Below are 16155 nucleotides of genomic sequence, written 5' to 3' on the forward strand. Positions count from 1 at the left end.
AAGTATGTTTAAGAGGGTGCGTTCTCTGTTGTTTACTTGTTGTCAGGGTGGTGTGTGCGGTAAGTAAGGTCATGATTTTTCTAAAAAAAACACCATGTGTTTTTCCCCCAAGGCTGTAGGAGAGAGAGACTTGCCATTAGTCTCCCTCCAACACTGACCGTTGTTGGGAGCAGTGCACTTATTACCCCGACTCTCCCCACTCTGCGTCCATTTTTTGATTGCTGCATTTATCATCGGGCGGTCGTGCTCTACATTATGGTAATAGGAAAATGAATGTCCTCCACAGGATTAATGTGTATACCCTGTCATACGTTTCAATCATTTATCAATATTAAGATTCAGCTTTCAGCTCAATGAACACTGCTTGATGCATGATTTTATCTCAGATGTGGAAATTGTTGCTTCCATCCGAGCTGGAGTGGAAAATGCTCTGCAATTTATTTTTAATTCTGAGAGAAAACTTTGTGCTGTGAATGCAGAAACTACTCGCACTGACAATATGCGCAAAATCACATTTGAGCTTCAGCGAGTGGATTTTTCTGCACACATCACATCGATTCTGTTTTGAGTCAGAGTACTTCTTAGGCAATGAAACACTTGCTCACTTTTGGATTAGCTTTTGAGTTGCACCCATCCCCCAACACCTCCGTAATGAAACAGACTGCTCGCTCAACCCTTGAGGTGTTGCTGCATTTGGGGGGGAAAAATGGGTAAGAAAACCAAGGGAGTGGTGCACCAGCTTCACTTTTCTAAACAGCTCATCCACGTAACCTGCACACTGTGTTTTCACATACGGCTAACTTGGCCCTGATACTGAGCTTTAAGGCAATTAAATGGCAAATGTTCAGGTTTTATCCCAGTTAACTTCATAGAAATGTTTCCATGACAACCTCCATGCAAGTTAAAGCAACCAGAAGTGATCAAGTCCTTTTTTTTTTCCCCCCCTCCCTCCCACTTGCCCCCCCCCTCCCTCCTCTCCTCTGTAAGAATGGAATTTGTGTTGACAGTTTTGGCCTTTAATGGCACTTTTGTGCCGTGCAAAAGTATTTGTTTACCAGGATCATATACTGCAAGCTGTCAGCTTCGGAGAGATTGACTTCTTAAGATAAAAGAGTGCATTACATGCTTAAGAGGCCACCCTTTTGCACTGTAATTATCCACATCACAGTAATGATGTTTTGTGTGCCACAGTTACTAAGAGTCTTGAGACAGCTCAGACTTTTTTAGTTCCGCTCTGGGTCACTTCTTAAGCCCGAGTCGACACTGGTGTGAGGGAGAAACGTTGTGACTCTTTGGCCGGAGAAAGCAGTGCAGGGTGGGGTCAGGGGATGAGGATTAGGAGGGGAGATTGCAGGCTGCCCACACGAGGGTACATTAAGAGCTATCTGAGCAAAAAAAGTGAGTTACTTTTTTTCACACTGGGCATTTGTTTCATCTCAGTTCATAGTCCTGCATAGAATTTGTTCGAGTTTATTTTTATGGGTCTGCTTGGCGGAGTTTAAAAAGACTATGCGGTATTTACTTAGACCAAAACAATCAAGTGTCAAAATATCTTGCAAAGATTGTTTTGCAAATATCACATTGTACGTCATTAAACCTTCCTCCAAGGATCGTAAAGCCACAAACAAATGACCCAAGCCAAAAAAGTGTAGCTTTTGGCCGGCGTGTGGAACCTCGCAGTGTGTCAGAATCTGAAAGAGAGAGGGACATGCATGTTAAATTATAAAACAAACTTTTGGTTTGCTTGCACAATATTTCTTTTAAGCTATGCGAGATAATTTATGCCTTTTCATAGAGTTCACCTCTTGGCACTGTAGTCTTGACGGTGACCTTGTAGTTTAATAGTCTCCCGTTGAGCTGACACTCCAAGCTGCCAAAAGCTTTGCCTGTAACACTAACTGACTTGTCAGTCTGTTTATCCAATAAACTATCATTTATATTGCAGTACACCAACAGCAGCTACAGACGCTGCTTGTTTTTTTCATGCCCACTGTTTTTTTTCTTTTCCCTGTTCCTTGTTGAGTTAACAATTGCATGTTTACTTGCTGGTCAGTGTGGTGTGAAGGCATGGCAGCTTTTATTCAAGTCACGGTCAGATGGACAGTGTCCTGGTGTGAAAAAATGTGTTGGTTTTGGGGTCTTGCCCTGAATTAAAGATAGAGGGTCACTCATGGTAAAAGGCAAGGTCACCGTAGCTCAGGCTGCGTTCAGCCATCAGCCTGTCACTCGTAAACAGTCAGGCCTCATGTGAGACAGCACTGTAGGCTAACAGTGGGAGATACCAACTGCTGTTTGCCTTTGTTGAGACATCTTTGGCATCTTTTAGTGACTTTATTAGAATATCAGTGGTGTGATGGATGCTGTATCCTCCATGTTTGACAAAACAAGGAAAAAAGAAAGTAACGCTTCTTTCAGTCAATGTGTAAAAATCTAAAAAAATCAATTCGTTTTTAATGTATGCGTGACTATGATAGTGGTAGTGGACCGGGATACAGGTACATTAATACTTAACAGTTAACTCTACCTTACATCTCCAAGGACCTTTCCTCTTCACCCAGAGAGACACAGAGAGAGAGAAAAGGAAAAACAATGTTTATTTCAAACATGTTGTGAGAGGGGGAAAAAACATGGGGGGGATTCATGACAGTAACAGTTTTTGACAGGCACATTAGGCTGCAGAAAGAGCATCCAGCTCGGGGCTGAGGGCATATGGTGCTGCCTTCTGCCGGCGTAGCTCTAGACCAAGTTACAACACTCGCGCGGGGTCACGACTGTCTCAGGTTTGTTCCTTCTGTCTCACTCATCTAAATAAAAACAGGAGGAAAAAATGGAAGTGGGGGGTTGGGTGGAGGCAGTGGTGGCAGTGTTGAGTGGGTTCTTGTGGGGCAGGGGGTGTTGTACAGTAGCTGTGTCTTTCAGTAAAGGACAAAAGGAATGTTTCCAGTCGAGCCCTTTGGGCCAGGATGTAATTTGGTCAAAATGTGCAGGAGAGACATTTGACATTTTCAGAGATGCATCACTGTTAGTTTGGGTTGTTTCACAGCAACACACCACAATTTCTGTTTCTGGCATGGCAAAGCTAAATTTGCATTAAAACAGAATAGCAGTTATCTAGTTACAAGCAAGTATAATGTAGTGATTTTATCTCCTTTCACCATCTGAACACCCAGCTTGTGCTCTTGGATGGCAACCCCTAATCCTACTCTAAACAATGACCTTGTTTTCACCACATTGGCTCTGTTGGGTTTCTGGACTCTGTAATGTGGAGAGGATGGACTTGGATAATGTGTAGGATGACGCAGGGCTCTGGTCTGAAGACAGCGGATCGGTGGGAGGGTAATTACAGGCTACTGTGCGGCTCTCTGGATTTTCCCCGGATCACAGCTATAGGCCTCGAAGCTCAGCCTCCGTTGCGAGAATAAAACATCCACAACATATGGAGGCAGCAAAACAATGGTTTATTTTTATGATATTTGATGAGTGGTTTTTAATTTATATTGTCACTTCTGGCAAGCAGCAGGGCAGATGGTGCAGACTTGAGTGCCCATTAGAGCCTAAATACCTCAAGGCAGCTGTTGGTCATAAACTTTTTTTTTTTTTTTTTTTAGTTTTTTTCATATTTTTTTTTCTCTCTTTAACGCGGTTTGGGTCAAGAGGAGTCAAACCTGTTACAACACCTGTTTCTGCATATGCAAATCTGTTGTTTTGTCATTTCATTAGGCAAGGCAAAAAGACAAGGGTCCCTTGTGGTTGCAAATGCGACTGGCACTGGGCCCAGTTGGCATGCTGCACAGCAGAGAGATGCTTGAGGCGGGGTGAGGGGAGGGACGAGAAGTTATGTAGCAAAGCGAGTCAGCCATCGGATGCCTTCACATTACAGCTCAATCTGGATGGGTTCCTAAAATTCTGAGTCAAAGTTGTCTTGGAATTAAAGGGGCCCATTATGTGTCTTTATCTTCGCTGTAAAGAGTAGCTGACGAAGGACAAGCCCAGTAGCCAAAAACTGGCACACGCGTGCCTGGCACACGCAACACGCCTCCTTCCACCCGTTCCCCCCGCCCCCTCAGTGTCCTCTTCTCTCCCACCTCCTCCTCCTCCTCCTCCTCCACCTCCCATCCTCATCCCTTCATCATCTGGCGCTCTCCCGCAGCGCTCGCCTCTTAACCACATGTGCCAGCGCCGGGCCTACTCTTGCTCCGGGGCTAATTGTTCACTGGTAAACTGCATGCTTGTTGGTGGGGGTCTCCCCTTCATCCATGCACACTGCTACAAAGCAGGATGGTGGCGGTGACGATGGCGGTGGGTGGGTGGGTGCACAGGGGGGTACAGATCACGATCTCTCCATGCAGTTTATTTTCGCTGTACAAGTCTGAAGATTGTCGGTTGTAATCCGGCCTGTGCTCTGAATGCAACAAATACACCATGAAATTAAAGGTTATTGCAGGAGCGTAATGCAAAAGCTCTGTTCGAGATTAGCAAAGCTGTTTGCAGACCTGGAGCAAATGGAAGGAGGAGGGGGGGGGGGCTTTCCTTTCCTGTTTTTGACAGCCAGTCCAAGAATCTCCCTCTGAGAACTAGATTGGTTTATCATTTTTCAAAACTGATATTTATTAATATTAGGGATGTCCCCATTTAGGTTTTTTACCCCCAATCCCGATCTGAGTCATTTGATGAGAGTATCTGCTGATACTGAGTCCTGATCCAATACTCGTATTTACCTGGATAATACAGCTGCCCAGTGCACACTTAAAGTACTTAAAAGTCAGTAAAATCAATCCCATATGTATGCTTGACAGTTTAATAGCTCTGCAGTGCAATTCAAGAAAAAATGTCTGCATAAAAACAGTTCCATAAGGGTTACTTAAATAATTTTACAAAATAACAAAGTAAACAAACTGAAAAATATTTTTATAAGCTCTTTCACAATTTATATACACAAAATAACCACATAAACTACAACAAGCTGAAATGTCTACAATAATTGCTCTCAAATCCACTTGGAGGCATTGTAATAAAAGTACAGAACACCATAAATTAGTAATATAATCACAATTCCACAAAAAATGAGCTTCTTACAGCTTTATAGTAAAACTAGTTTACAAAAAATGAGTACAAAAAATTTCAGTTCTACTTAAAGTGATGTAAAGCTGAAGTTGGACATGTAAAAAGTCTGCATCTGCTTATTGGAGTAGCAGCATTCCAATAAAAACTGAATATCTGCTGCAAATCGTGCTCTCCGTTTATATTTGTGTGACAGCGGACGTAAACAAGGGATCGGACGGGGCGCGTGTCAAAAATAACCGATCTCGATCAGTTAAAAAATTTGTTTATTTGGCTGATACAGATCCTTCCAATCCGATCGGGACGTCCTTAATTAATGTCTTTTGATTTGCCTGCAGTCCAGTTGTGTAAAAAGACTTAGGGACACTTTATATACACTGATTTTAAAGGTGGTTGCTTAAAATTGACATTTTCCTTTCTAGTCGTTCAGTATATGACCTGTGGCCGAGTTCAGTCTAATCCATTGTTGCTCATTCTAATCTAGTGCTATTGTAGTCTTTTCACAAGTGCCTTCCTCAGCCTAAACCAATGAGTTGGATGGATGGATGGAAAGACCTAGGACTAGTCCCGGTGCTGAGTTAATCTCATCTGATAATTGAGGCCTTCCTCCGCCTCCCTCTCCTGTCTCTCCTTTCTTTTCTCCCCCTCTCTATCTTCCTCCTCCCTTTCCCCTACTATGGCTTGGTGGGTCTGATTTGTAGTTCTGCTTCTCTCTCACCGCGCAGACGGCATTAAAGCCAGGCCCCACAAGCCCCCTCTGATATGGGAGAGTTCATTAGAGATGTGCCTTTGATGGGCAGCCTTTTCATGTGACTACCGGTTTTTCAAATACCTTGATGTAGAAGCTTAAGAAGGCATTGTGCAGTAAGCCCTCCTTTTGATGCGACTTATTTAGATCTGCATAGTAAATCAGGGGGGAGTAAATAACCAGCCAACAGATGGAAGCAAGGAGATAAGGCACCAGCGAACAATCGCATTTGTATTTTGTTATGATGTTGACAGCAGCTAAAATTCACTAATCTAGAGCCACTGATCTGCATTTCAAAGAAATCTCATTTAGCAGCGGGGAGGATAAAGTTCCTCTCATTGTGTCTATTTTATTGCATTCTTCACTAATTTATCTGCCCACAGATTTAACGTGCGGGGCTCGGTGGTAGGAGCCAGCGTCCGCGCGTTGCATAGGGGGTCTTAAATACTGTGAAAGCGGTTACGTCTAGACTGTGAGCTGAGGGTAATTACACGTCTGACCATGAATAGAATGAGTTTGAAGACTCATCTTTCTTCGGGCGGGCCTGAATTGCTCGACTAACACTGATAAGGAGCATTTGGTCCCCACAGAAATATTGCCAGTGACTTTCCATAATGCCCGCCCCCTCCTTTTCCAACACCAGGGATGGTATTTACTTTTAAGATAAAGTTATTGTGTACAGTAATCTGACTTGTTAGCATAATGTCCTCTTTCATCGCAGGACCCTCCTTTTTCTGCAGTGTGGAAGTATTTGTGGTCCGGGTCTTAAATAGTTTATCTTGACTTAGTGCACGAGCGCTTTATGTAAATATCAGCCTATAGCATTATTAGGCCTTCATGAATACTTGAATGCATTTGCCATATTTATAAGTTGATAGAATTTACCAGTGGTTTTGTATTTGGCATAAAGATATGTGTGGTATTTGTAAATCCCTGCGAATTGGAGGTCATACAGACTAATAGCATTCCTAATGCTTTTCCAGTGAATAAAATATGACATCTGCACAGCCCAGAGGTGTTGTGATATTGAAGTCTTCTAAGCAGCAAATCATTTGAAAGGGCATTAACTTGAAATAATTTTTTATATCTAAATTATATTTAAAACTTTTCTCCTTGGTTGACAGCTGTAGTCATCCCATGCAGTCATTACTTTATACTCACAGAACTATATTTCTCAGATGTTCAGCATGAAGACGTGGGGCTGTGTATTGGCAAGACTCTGGTGATACCCAACACGTTACAGAGATTATGATTCACTAAACTGTGATCTGTGATGTTAGGGTAATATCTCAAAGCTCATGATATGAGACTAGATACCGTCTTCGATTTCAGATATCGTAATATCGTAAGTGTTGTGTTTTTTCTGGTTTTAGGCTTTACAGTAAAGTGATGTAATTTTCTGAACTCACCAAACTGTTTAAGATGTTCTGTGTCCTTTCCAACTGGACAAAAAACCCACTAACATTTGACTTTTGTGTTTAATGGGAAAGCTTACAATCAGCTTTCACTCCCTGGACAAATGACTCTGCAGTAGACACAGGTATTTATCTGCTCCAGCTCCAATCAGCTATGATCAGCAGTGATAAAAATGCAACAGCCAAGAAGATGCACAGATTTTTACCCCTCTGCTGGCGCATCTAGTGACATGCCACCAAAAAATACTGTCCGTCTCTATTCAAGCCAGCTTGAACATCACTCAAAATTTAGTAGGCATCAAGTTTAGAAGAGAGACTGAGAATAACACTTTCACTGGCCTCCACACTGATTTCTACCTTTTACAAACCTGTTTTTCAGCCCGTCCATGACCACAAACGTGATACACACACACAAAAAAAAGAAGAGGAAGGCATAAAACTCATCTACTGCCAGCAAGGGGAAAGCAGTCAATTGCCATTTTTTTTTAAATCCTGAGATTAAAAAATCTGCATACACATTGGGGTCAAATGGCTGAAGACAGATAACAACACTATCTAGTGTCAGAGGTTTAATACAAAGTGAACCACTGCTGATAGTCAACAGTGCTTTTGAGAATCAATACAATATCACAACTACTGTGATGTTCAAGTTCATCAATTTTTTTCCTACACCACTTTGTAGATGTACAAAATACAAATGAATCATATGGTTTTATATGATCTAAAACTTGTCAAACCTTTTCATGTCTGTTTCTCCAGCATACAGTGCATTGGTTGGCACCCAACCCCGCCTCAAACCCTCTCACCCCATTCTGAGTAAATGTTGCTCAGCAATCTGTGCAACATTTTCCACAAACTCAAAACAGTGAAAAATTATAGCAGTTGGCATGTTTTGTTTTCAGCTGTGCTCTTTGAGCTGAGGGCTTTTTGTACAGTTCAGAGAGCACATTCCTTAGGATTCAGCAGTCGTTGGTTGCCTGTAGGGGTCATTGGAATTCTGGGAGAATAAAGGGGAGGAAAAAAAAAGTCTGGGAGAGGAACACCCAGGCCATTCTGTGCCCCCTATGCCCCCAGCTGCAGAAATTTGCCCCCACAATGCTCTTAAACGAGGGAAATTATTATTTTTATTTTTGTGTAATGCTGTAAACATGGTGCATGTGCAGTAAAAACGTCCATAGCAATCTGCAGCTGCAGCTGTGGTATTGTACACTCTTGCTGTAGTTGTGTGATCAACCCAAAAAATCATCAATACTAATGGCCTCTAAATTATACCGGTGCCATAGCATGTGTACTTAGACGCAGACAGCTGAATGGACCTACATGAGAAATCAGTCATGTCAGTTTAATAGTGTGATTTACTTGGCGCTGAGAGCTTGAGCCTTCCAGGCACTGCACCTTTTAACTTGAGAGAGAGTGAGCAGTGTGTGTGTGTGTGTGTGTGTGTGTGTGTGTGTGTGTGTGTGTGTGTGTGTGATGGGTTAGGGGGGTGGGGACTGTAGCTTTTACTGTACGTTGCCTGTTTGTGCATGCACTCAAACACACACATGCTGTCATGCTTCACAGCAAAATCCAGGTGCACTTTGTTGTTCCAGAGTTTATTGCTTTCACCTACAAGCAATACAGACAATAGTTATGCAAGACACAATCTAGCCCACACATGTCCACACCAGCACTGAATGTACCAAGGAAACATGAAAAAAAAAGAAAAAGATCAGCATTTCATGAATAGATCTGGGCTAATTGTACACTTTCTGTTTCTTCTTATCTTAGATAGCTGACATTGCTGGACTCCATCTACTCCTGTGACGGACAACAACAGCAAGTTCTCTCCCTTAGGGTGAGTATTTGAACATGGTCCCTTCATGTCCATCTGTCAAAGAATCCCTAACCTTGAGAAAGATTAGAGTAGCATTAACAGTGTCTTTTCAAGGATCAGTGTTGAAATTAACAGTAACCTACTGTGTGTTCTCAAGATCATTCTTATTTCAAAGTAAAACTCGTTTTACTGAATAATATGATGGACTTATTTTTTTGTGTGTCTTTGGTTGTAGTGTTACAGTATTGTTAGCCCTGCTATGTTTGTGTAATTGTACTGGCCAGTGGAGGTCAAAGGGGGGCCTATTCCCCACTCAGATGTAACAAATCTTCATCTTGTCCACCTTGATAGAATTCCCCCTCCACTGGGCAACCTTTCAGTTGTGCCTGTTTGGTTTTCACACCCCAGGGATTTTCAATCTACTCTAGCTTAGAAGTTATGATATGCGTTGTGGCAGACAAATGTGGGCAAGCTCGGTTATTAGTTTTTTTGTATTTACTTTGTTGATGTCTCGATTGAGATTTGTTGCCGAACAGAAGAGGATAAAGTGAACAAGGTTAAAATAGCTCGAACCCGATGTTAGTTTACCTGGTATGTATTACTGTATACTGACAATAAAAGGCAGAGATGTGGCTTTTGATCAATGCTCTGCTCATATTTTCAGTCCAAACATTTATTTTCTTTTTAGGATGAAATATGCCCTCTCTGCGCCCGTAGAAAAAAGCAGACGACGCACATTGTAAAGTCCAAAGTGGTAAGTGAAAGCAGTTTTTATTGTCTTTGCGTGCCTTGTGTTGTGTTTGTTTTTCTCAGATAGATGTGTCCACTGTAATGAGCCACATCAGACATAGCTGTTGGTGAGGTTTGCCTTCAGAGTAAAACGATCCTGAATGCCAAAATGACAAAAACAGCAGCCAGGTACAAAAAGTATTGCACACTGATCTAACTTCTTGCATCATTTAGAATCATTACAATTAAAATGCTATCATTTAAAAAGTTGTTTGGATGTGAGAGATTCATGATACATTTCAAGTAGTCAAAAGTTTCACATACAAAGACATTTGTATATATTTCTCAAGCACACTGTTGTTGTGGCTGAATATTATATAGGGACAGTTGACCTAAAAATCAAAATTACATATTTTTTCTCTTACCTGTAGTGCTATTTATACTTGTAAGCATGCTTCCTTCTGCTCAGTGATACAGTTGGCAGGTGTACTTCTGCAGAAAGAAAACAGGTCCTACATGAAATTACTCCTAACAAGGTCTGTGAATTATCTTGTGAAATCGGGTCAGGATTTCTGGAAAGAGTTGAGTTTTTTAAATGTATTTTTGGTGCTTTGAGCACCACAGCCAAGTGCCATCTAGTTCTATTATATTAGAGACATCTCTCCAGCCGATATCTCCAACACTCGGCAACTCACACCAGGAAAAATGTGTATGTTTGATTTGGGGGTTAACTGTCCCTTTTAATAATAAACACTTAGGATAGAAATATATGGGTTGTATCAAATATGATCTGTGAATCAGTTAATAATTCGAATGAATTTGATTGGTCCTGCATCATTGTAGGTCTGCATAATCTGGACAATGTTCAAAGATAGCTCCCTTCTCCAAGCTAATGGTACAAGTTGGTGTTTGTCACCAGGTCAGCCCACAAATGAGTGTGAGGAATCTCAGGTCACGTAATGGGAATCACCAATTATATCTCCATCATGACTAATGTGGCCATTTTATTGATTAGATCGCTCGCATATGCTCATGCATCCATGCCACACAAGTGCACACACTCACACGCGCACATTTTCACACACTTGAAGGCATGAAGAAACATAAAAAACAAGATTTTTTGTTTAAGTGGAATGATTTACTTCAGGTATGTTTCAGGTCCTGCCACTAAATAATCAGCCATTATGATATATATTATTTAAAGGTATATTATGCAACAATTGTCGGTTACTGTTTGAAAACACAACATTTAAACTTGGCCCCTCCTCCTGACTCTGTTTGTATGTACGCTGCAAGCTACTATTGTAGGAGTGTTGCATTTGTTGTAACGTAAAGCTGATACTGTAGCAAGCTAACTAAGCTAACCATCGGCACTGACCCATCCAGCAGAAAATAGGCCAACTCAGCATCAGTTTTCTTCCTTTCCGTGAGTGCTTTCCAGCAAAAGTGAAAATAAAAAGCCAGCATTGGGCAATAAATCAATATTCTATCAATATCCTGACATAAGACCAAATATCGTATTAGATTTGGATATCGTAAGTGTTGCCTTTTCCTGGTTTAAAAGGCTGCATTGCAGTAAAGTGATGCTCTATCATTTGCCTTTACCCAATTGGTCTTTATATCCACTGGACTGATGATTGTTTATTAAAAATATCATTGTCTAAATATTTTGTTAACCCTACAATATTGTCACAATAATGTTATCAAGGTATTTGTTTAAAAAGTATTGTTACATTTATTTTTCCCATATTGCACCACCCCAGTAAAAACCTACCCCAAATTCACTCTTAATTTGGAATGAGCTTTATCGGCTTGGTGTTTCACCTTACTATATTTGCATTTTTACAGAGCTGTGTTAGTGATTTTTTGTTCCTTCTTCTTGGATGCATACTGCTTCTATCTGGTTGCTTCCTATTTATAAAGTCCTGACTAGGGCTCAAACTTTTTAACTTTTTAAAATGCTGAAATTTTGTGTTGAACTGTCAGATCTGATTTGAATGACATAATTCAGAGTCGGCCCTAGTCATGACCTCACATGTTAGCTGTTTTTGGCTGGGGGCAAAACAAATGCCCAAAGTTTGCAGCCAATAAATGTCCCGACCGCAGCAAAATAAGAAAAACTTTCAGGCACTGGGCCACACACTTCAAGTGATGATTGAGAGGGGTTATTTTTGTATGAGTCTATACATTGTTTTTTTAGGAAACTTCAGCATAGTACACCTTTAAATATTCCTGCACAATATACAAAAAGAACAGTGAAATGTGTAGTGGCTTCATAGAAATGGATCCTTGTTGGTCTGAAGGTGCAGACATTTGCAGTCCATTTGCTTTGAATCCAGGCCATAGGTTTATTTAGATATTCTACTTCCAACCTAAGGGAGAAAATCTATTTATCTTCATGCACCATCATAAAGAAGCACCTTTGAGGTAGATTTGATTAAAGTCTACAGTCAAGAGCAAAGTTGATGGGTGGCTTGGCCGTAGAACCAGGTCCATATCCCCGAGAGTACTATCTTTCCAGAGTGAAGTAGAGTCCAGATTTCCTCTTCCACCTAAAAGAGATTTAAACATTAGTTCTTAATTTGTCTAGTATTCAGTTAAATCTTCAAAGATGAACTCTTACTGCATATCTGCTGGCCTCAAAAAGTCCTTCTAATCATTGCAAAAAAAGTGTAATAGCCCCAACACTGCGAGCCGTACTTCGAGCGTAGACATATATAAAAATCTACAGCAATTAAATATATCTTTGGCTGCTTTAAAGAAGCTGCAGTTTGGACTGAACAGCCCTCTGCTCACATTTCCAGTTTGAAATTGATTTCTTGTCATAGATCAGAGACCTCTTGTCATTCCACTTCCAATCCTCAAATGGTTTCTCTGAGCCTGCTAACTGTCGTCCCTGTGAGTGGGCAAACAGGGGGAACCTCCACGGATCTTTACCCTGGGCACTCAGAGCAGTCGAGAGGGTAGAGGCAGAAATCAAAGGGACTCGGATCATTCCCCATTGGCAGCCTCCATTGTCTAGCTGATTTGGGATTGGCGGAGAAGGTGAAAACTGCGGGGCGGAGTGTGGGGGTGGACGGAGATCAGGCAAAGCAACCCCCTTTTTTTCCCCTAATCTTTATCCACCATTAACCCCAGTGCCCCAGTGTGTGGCTGAGATCAGGGCCATTGGTCAATCCCCTATTCACTGCCACCCAGAATATTTTAAAGTTAAGCCCTCTCGCTTAACAAAAAAAGTCTTACTCATCAAAGGTTTACTTTCCCCTCTCTTCCTTCCTTCTGCTCTCAGTCCCAAGGATCTGTTGCCGGTCTTCATGCACCCTTCTCTCTATGGTCCACTGTTTTGTCTTCACACTTAGGCAAAGGGGAGAGAAGTTAGAAGTTTTTGGAAGTTCCCCAAGTTTCCATATTTTAATGAGGTTTGGTTTGGGGTCTGATAGCGCTGCGCTGTGAGCAAATTGGAGCAAAAGTGGATCCAGCAACGGCGTCTTGCCCTTTGCTGATCTCTTGGATTAGGAGCTGTCCTGTTTTTAAATAGACTCCGGAATTGTACTTAGATTATTTCCGCAGAGGAAATATTCTTCACACCTGTGATGTATATTCACAGCTTTTTTCTTTGGCCCTTTTGCTGGTGAGAACACCGCATATGAAACCCATCACACATTGAAAATATAACCGTAACACGGCAGAATTCAGTCCAGATCTCCTACTCCATATGGACATTTCAGATTCTCTCTCTTTCTCGATACTGCATCTTTTCTCGGCAGGTATTTATCTTGCTCAGGTCTGATGTTAAAGAAAAATGACTGAGGTACAGAATAGAAAAACAAGAGTGGATGTGGAGGTGAAAGGCAGATGGTGAGGAGTGAAGAAAAGAGATTGCATTGAGAGTGTTTGTCCAGAGTGCACAGTTGCCATGAGAATGGAGTTAGAAAGCAGGGAGGTGAGGAGGCTCTGAATGAGTATTTCTGTCGTTTGTTAAGGAGAAGATGAACATGCTCAGTGAGTCTATTGATCCTAGTGGCTGCCTGTGCTGTTCCTTCACTCTATCTTTTATTCAATTGTTTTAAAATGCCAACTCTTCCTGCTGTTTGGCAGTTTCATATTAGAGATGACAGATACTTCAGAAATGACTGATTGCCAATACTGCAAGCACCACTTTAATTTCTACAAATGAGCAGGGATCTAGTGTTTCACGTGTTGTTTTTTCCCCGCAATTTAATTGGAGAAAGCTTGGGTGCGGAAGCCCGATTCAATGGCATCTCTCCAAGAGCCTGAGATTATTGTGAAACCCAACCGGGGGCAGGCATGACATCAGAGCAGCCTGACATTAGTTTGAACTCCTCATTTCAGGTGGGAAGAATTACGAGTGGCTTCACTTGCAGGTGATCGTGTCCAATGAATCGGTCGCACACAGTCGCGCATTCTTCTCCCAAGGTCTAAATGCTGATTGTCTTGACAGATTGAACTCGTGTGTTATCACCAAACTGTCACGCCGCCTCGTTTTTCAGCCTGCACACATAGCCCTCAGTTTATGTTAGCCCTTCACAGTCCAGTGTTTTATGGGGATACAGTCATTTTGACAAACTGAAACTACACTATTTTAACCCCACTGATGAGTTCTATTAATCTCAGAGACCGCATGCTAATTTACAGTTTGTAGAAGCGAATTCCTTGTTTGTTTTTTTTTCCCAAAAAGCAAACACTCTGTTAGTATTGTCACATACTACCCACAAAAAATTGTTGTTTGGTTTCTTAGTTTTGGGCAGAAAAGCCAAAAATATTACCATGATAAAACATTTCATATCAGTCGAAATTCGATAATTATCCCAGTAAATGTGAAATCATTATTTCTTTAAAGTTTTGCTCCTAAGTGAAAGTTGTTCTTGCTCCAAAGTAAAGTTGATTTTGCTCCTAATGTAAAGTTTATTTTGCTCCTAATTAAAAATTAATTTTGCTCCAACGTGAAAGCTGAGGAAAACAACTGGTTAGCAGTGGTTTAAACTTTTCTTTATTGTCAGAACATGACAAATATCTGCCAAACAGAACGTCACAAACCTGTGGTAGATTCAAAATGACTAAAATCGAATTAGTGTCAATAAATAAAACAGTAAATGAACAAATAAATTATAATGTGTAATCTTTCTACAGACAGTTTTAAACTTTTTTACCAGTTTAACAAAAGAAAGAAATCTTATTTGTGTTCAGTATTATCAGTTTAAACAGAAAGTATTTCATTTCTGCTGTTTCTCATTCAAAGCAATAACAAAAGACGGATTTTGATGACGTGAAGTATTATTTTTTTATTTACATTATGTTTAGTCATGTGTATATATGTTTGTTCACCTTAGGTCATTTCATTCTGATGAAATAGTAACATAACGTTAACTTGCTAACTTGCCATTAGCATTAGATGAGTTAACTACTGATAGAGTTAATTTATGTGGTGAATTCAGTCACGGGGTAGCTCAGTTATCTGTGGTCAAAACCGTTTTACTAAAAATAACTTCATGAGCCCATTGAACTTTGTTGTGACGTTAGAACATTATCATATGCATTAGCTTGGTGCAAAGAGTGTTACAGTGATGCAGGGATGAATTTTTTTGGAGACCAGCAACAACGCAAAAGTTAGCACCACCCTGGTTCCCTAAACTCTTTGAAGGCTGAGTTAACCAAACTCATTTTGGGGTTTTAGAAGTCATTCCTGCACCCTTCTGTTAGGTTGGTTTGGTCTTCTGTTTAATTAAAGGTGGCAACTAGTTTTTAAGGTGCATCAGTGCCCCTGTCTTCTAGTGTTTGTGTAGTTTAATTATTATTAAGATTTGTTATCTTCCTATCGCAGAAAATTATATCATGATAATTCAAGAAACACTTCTCTGTTGTTGTATCATATCAGAGGAAGTTGTGGCAATGACATTTTTAAGAATTTGACTTCCTTTGGCGAAAGAAGACTTGTTTAAATAATCAAATACAAAGGTATGTATAAATGTAAATTGGATTGTTTGTTCTACTCCATGCTATGTATAAAATGAGATTTAGTTTCATCAATATTTTAAAGGAAAGACAACAGCATTCAAATAATTTGATATATGGTATTTGATTTTGTCTTTTACTTAGCATTCTTTAGATTCCTTATGAGGTAGTGCCCTCCTCTGTGTAGCTCACTGTCTTTTTTTTTTTTTTTTTTAAGTAAAAGTTTCAAATCAAACACGGTCACAGCCACTGAAAAAGCTTTTACTCCAGAGGCAACAAGCCAAGTCCTTTGTTCATAATGATCACTTGATCGCCGGCTGAAAAGGGATACAGGCGGCAGCTGAATCCTACAAGAGCTTGGAATCTGACTTCCTCACCACAAACCACAAGCCCAGACAGTTGCAACCGTTACT

At 40.7% G+C, this 16155-nt stretch overlaps 1 protein-coding gene across 3 annotated transcripts in view; it reads left to right on the forward strand.

Annotated features, from left to right (window-relative positions):
* foxp2 (forkhead box P2) overlaps positions 1 to 16155 on the forward strand; it is a 178933-nt gene that overhangs the window by 60875 nt on the left and 101903 nt on the right. For all 3 annotated transcript variants that reach the window (XM_088073077.1, XM_088073075.1, XM_042511101.2), the window contains 2 exons: positions 8995 to 9061; positions 9729 to 9794. The gene's annotated coding sequence lies outside the window, so the exon portion shown is untranslated. The remainder of the gene's footprint in view (positions 1 to 8994; positions 9062 to 9728; positions 9795 to 16155) is intronic.

The sequence above is a fragment of the Plectropomus leopardus genome, chromosome 22 (assembly GCF_026936395.1).
Source record: "Plectropomus leopardus strain MGB_pleo_1.0 chromosome 22, ASM2693639v1, whole genome shotgun sequence".
Classification (NCBI taxonomy): domain Eukaryota; kingdom Metazoa; phylum Chordata; class Actinopteri; order Perciformes; family Serranidae; genus Plectropomus; species Plectropomus leopardus.